At 43.0% G+C, this 5,002-nt stretch overlaps 1 pseudogene; it reads right to left on the reverse strand.

The window, feature by feature from the left end:
• Positions 1–925: 925 nt before the first annotated feature.
• On the reverse strand, positions 926–4,768 carry LOC139040554 (olfactory receptor 4C3-like; annotated as a pseudogene).
• Between the last annotated feature and the right edge of the window lie 234 nt (positions 4,769–5,002).

Below are 5,002 nucleotides of genomic sequence, written 5' to 3' on the forward strand. Positions count from 1 at the left end.
ACCACTTTGTATCATTGGCCAAAAAATAAACCACCCTACGCTAAATGAAGCATATATTTCAAACTTAGGAGAGATAGAAAAGCAAAAGAAAACAGCCTCTGTGTGGAAGGTTAGGAAAGACTTGAAGTATGTATACAATAATATCAAGTAAAACATATTGGGTGTATATGTGCAACAGGCTGGGTTAAGACCTTTACGTAGATTATCTAATTTCATTCTCACAATAACACTGTAAACACCTATTATGCTTGTCTTTGTCTTTATCTTAAAGAAAGGCAGCAGGGGCTTATAGAGGTTTGGTCATTTACTCAAGGTCATGTCATGAGTAAGCATGGGAAATAAGATAAGCTCAGGCTGATCTGTCTCCAGAGCCAGGTCTTACCCTCTCTGCCACAGTGTAGCAGCCATACTGCTGATGTCATAAAGGGTGATGAGAAGCAATGAAAGCCAGGCCTAGATGCACAGACTGCTAAACATAGCTAAGCATGAAGTTATTTGTCTTAAGTTGCATTTTGTGTTACATTTCTACTACTCAATTATCAAACAGACTCAATATATCAACATGAATTGCTATTTAAACATCTGGATGATGGATCAAAAATAACTGTTTCTGAATTTTGGTTTAGGTACTTCAAAGCTAGATCACTTTGATTATAAATTAACCACACCAGGAGACACAATTTCCTCATTTCTAAAAGAGGGAGAATAATCATTCATGCCATATATAGTTCACATAGTTGTTTTATAAGCAAATTATGCAATTCAAGTAAAAAGACTAAGTAAACTATAAAAGTCTTTGAAGGTGAAGGAATGGATAAGATGGAATAAGATAATATATGATAAAAAATAAACATGTTTGTTCCACTTACAGAAATAAAGTCATTTTTATTTCCTGCTTTACTGCTTATAGTCCATCTGCAATTTCTTACTGTGTGAAGAGCTTTCTCATGGTGTTTTTTACCTCTTCATTTCTCAGGGTATAAATGAGTGGATTCAACATAGGTGTCTGAGTACCATAAAATACTGCCATGTTGGCTATAATTAACAAGACAGGAAACAATAAGTGTTGGAGAGGCTGTGGAGAGAAGGGAACCCTCATAAACTGCTGGTAGGAGTGCGAACTGGTGCAGCTGCTGTGGGAAACAGTATGGAGAGTCCTCAAAAAATTAAGAATAAATCTACCATATGATCCAGCTATTCCATGGCTGGGTATTCTTCCAAAGAGCATGAAAACATGAATGCATACAGCTACATGCACCTCCTTCTTCACTGCAGCATTATTCACAATAGCCAAGACTTTGAAGCAACCTGGGTGCCCACCAAGGGATGAATGGATATAGAAGATGTGGTATATACACACAATGGAATACTACTCAGCCATATGAAATGATGAAATCCAGCCATTTGTGAAAACATGGATGGACCTCGAGGGTATTATGCTAAGTGAAATAAGTCAGAGGGAGAAAGCCAAATACCATATGAAATCACTCATAAGTAGAAGATAAAAACAATGATAAACAAACACACAGAAACAGAGATTGGATTGGTGGTTACCAGAGGGGAAAAGTGGAGGGAGGAGGGCAAATGGGGTGATTAAGCACATATGTGTGGTGATGGATGGTAATTAGCCTTTGGATGGTGAACCTGATGTAATCTACACAGAAATAAAAATATAACAATGTATACCTGAAATTTATATAAAGTTATAAATCAATGCTACTGCAATAAAAAAGAAAAAGAAATTTTTAAAAAAATATTTAAAAATACAGAGACATCAGCAACAGATCACAGTGAGCTGTTCCCTTCGTCTCTCCCTTTTTTGAACTACAACTTAATGGACACTCACTGACCAATGGAGGAAGCCCACACAGTACAACAGGATGCCTGAGAGACACACACAGCTATACATCTGAGGGTGGAGGGACTGGCCCCCAAGGAAGTGGCAAAAATATGTGAGCACACCCTGCTCTCCGTGGTAGCCCTGTGCGTGCACACAAACGCTTTCCAACATGGTGCAAGCACCTGGAAAGTGGGAACACACAGCAGGGTGACCATAAGAGGAGGAGGCAGTAACCCTTAAACCATGGTCGCTCTCCCGGTGGAGAGAGGGAGCCCACCACACCCCTGTGCCATAAAGGGGCATCAAGGGTCCCATCAAGGAAGCCACGCCAACCAAGCTCAGCAGCCCTGTGGACTGTGGATCATATACAGGGACCTTAGCAGATTTCCACCCTGGGGCAAACACTTCTCAGACACGCACAGTGCTCACAGTGCAGCTGTGCTCCTAAAGAGGGTGCAGGTTGGGGAGGCAGTAGGAATAGGTGTGGCAGTTTTTTTTCCTAAAGATTTTATTTTTCGTTTTTCACCTCAAAGCCCCCTGATACATAGTTGTATATTTTTAGTTGTGGGTCCTTCTAGTTGTGGCATGTGGGATGCTGCCTCAGCATGACTTGATGAGTGGTACCATGTCCGTGCCCAGGATCTGGACCAGTGAAACCCTGGGCCGCTGAAGCGGAGCACGTGAACTTAACCACTCAGCCCCAGGCTGGTCTCAGGCACAGCAGTTTTGAACTCACAAGCGCTGACTTTCCTGGCAGGGAGGGGGAGCCCACCATGCCCCAGGGCCGTCAAGGAGCAGCCATAGCTCAGGTCTCAGCGAGGAAGCCCCACCAACCAAGCACAGAGACCCCACAGACTGCAGATCGTAAACAGGGAACTCAGTAGATTTCTGTGCTGGGGCAAACACTTCCCAGGCTCGCACACATGCTCACGGTGCAGCTGTGCTCCCAAAGACAGAACATGTCCTGGACAGCTGCAGGAATTGATGCAGTAGCTTTGAGCCCACTGGTGATCACTTTCTGGTGGGTAGGGGGAGCTCAGAGCACCCCTGTGGCACCAGAGAGAGGCCCTAGCCTAGGGAGGAAGCCCCGCCCGCCAAGGACAGTCCACACAAGTCCCTGAACACATCCCAGGCTGGGGCAAGCACCCATAATACCCCCACAGCTTCCAGCAGACCAGGTGGGGCCAGAAACACTGTTCCTGCTCCCCCCCCCCCACCGGTGGGGAATACCACAAATGCTCAACAAAAGATTAGTTCATCAAACAAAGAGAAACTGCAGCAACAATTCAGACCAGAAGGAAAATGGCAATTCTCCAGAAACCAACACTGAAGACACAGAAATATACAAGCTAAATGACAAAGAATTCAAAATATCCATCATAAGGAAACTCACTGACTTACAAGGAAACACAGAGAGACATCCAACAGTATGGAGATTCCTGAACAAACTAAAACTACAAATACTGTATGACCCAGCTATCCCACTACTGGGTGTCTACCCAAACAATTTGAAATCAACAATCCAAAGTAACATATATACCCCTATGTTCATTGCAGCACTATTCACAATAGCCAAGACATGGAAACAATCCAAGTGTCCATTGAGCAATGATTGGATAAAGAAGACGTGGTATATATATATAGTGAAATACTACTCAGCCAGAAAAAATACAAATTCATTCCATATGCAACAACATGGATGGACCTGGAGGGAATTATGCTAAGCGAAATAAGCCAGGCTGAGAAACACAAGCACCATGTGATTTCACTTATATGTGGAATATAAACAAACACAGGGACAAAGAAAATAGTTCAGTGGTTACCAGGGGAAGGGGTTTGGAGGTGGGCACAGGGAGTGAAGGGGAGCACTTATGTGGCGACAGACAAGAAATAATGTACAACTGAAATTTCACAATGATGTAAACTATTATGAATCTCAATTTAAAAAATAAAAATAAAAGTAAAATAAATAAAATTAAATTAAAAATAAATAAATAAAATAAGCAGAGCTGGTGATACACTTGAGTGAGGTATCTACGACTATCTGGAACCAGTAAAACTATCCAACTAATCCACAGATTTGTAGGCAATAATAAATGCTTATTATATTAAAAAAATACTGCCATATTTTTGTCTATGGATAAAGTAGACATTAGGTGTATGTAATCAAATATACAGGGCACAAAGAACAAGGCAACAACAGTGAAGCAGGCCCCACAGGTGGAGAGGGATTTGCAGCTCCCTTCTGCACTGTGGGGCCTCAAGGAGCACAGGATGACAATGTAGGAGGCAGCCAGCATGAGGAAGTTCAACAGGCAGATGACACCACTGTTGGCAACAAACAGCAAACTGATGACATGTGTGTTGGTGCAGGCAAATTCCAGCAAGGGATACAAGTCACAGACAGTGATTGATCACATTGACCCACAGAATGGCAATTGAAGGACCAAGAGGAGCTGAACCAAAGAATGCAGGAAGCCCCCCAGCCAAGCCACCCCCACCAGCAGGGCAAAGAGATGCCTGGTCATGATGATAGTGTAGTGCAGGGGCTTGCACATGCCCATATAGCAGTCATAGGCCATCGCTGTGAGCAGAATGATCTCAACACCTGCCAAAACATGAGCTCCAAAGAACTGAGCCATGCAGCCCCCATAAGAGATGGCTCTCCCCTCATACAGGGAGTCAGCAATGATTTGGGGGGTCAAAGAGGAAGAATAACAGGTGTTAACAAAGGACAAGTTGTCCAGGAAAACAATACCTGGCAGAATCCAGGATGGGACTGGAGGTGACGGTCACCACAATGAGCATGTTTCCACAAACTGTGACCCCAGAGATGATCAAAAAGACCACAAAGAGAATTCTCAGTACCTCTGGGTTCTCTGAGAGTCTCAGCATGAAAAATTCTGTGACATTGTGTGGTATTTCCATAGAGGCCAAAAACACTGATAAGGCAGGTACAGTATTGCCTGTAAAGTCAAGAGAGAAACATAATTATAACAGAACTAATTCCGGGGGTAAAATGTTGCAAGATTTCCTTTAGTTACACCCACTTCCCTCTGTCCCTCTTAACCCTTTCTGTTCCAAAATTCTTGTATCAATTCATTCTGTTAACCACAAAATGTGAGCATACGTCTATCTGTTAACTTCAGCATCACTGGGCAC

This window comes from Equus asinus, chromosome 17, assembly GCF_041296235.1.
Source record: "Equus asinus isolate D_3611 breed Donkey chromosome 17, EquAss-T2T_v2, whole genome shotgun sequence".
NCBI classification, from domain to species: Eukaryota; Metazoa; Chordata; class Mammalia; order Perissodactyla; family Equidae; genus Equus; species Equus asinus.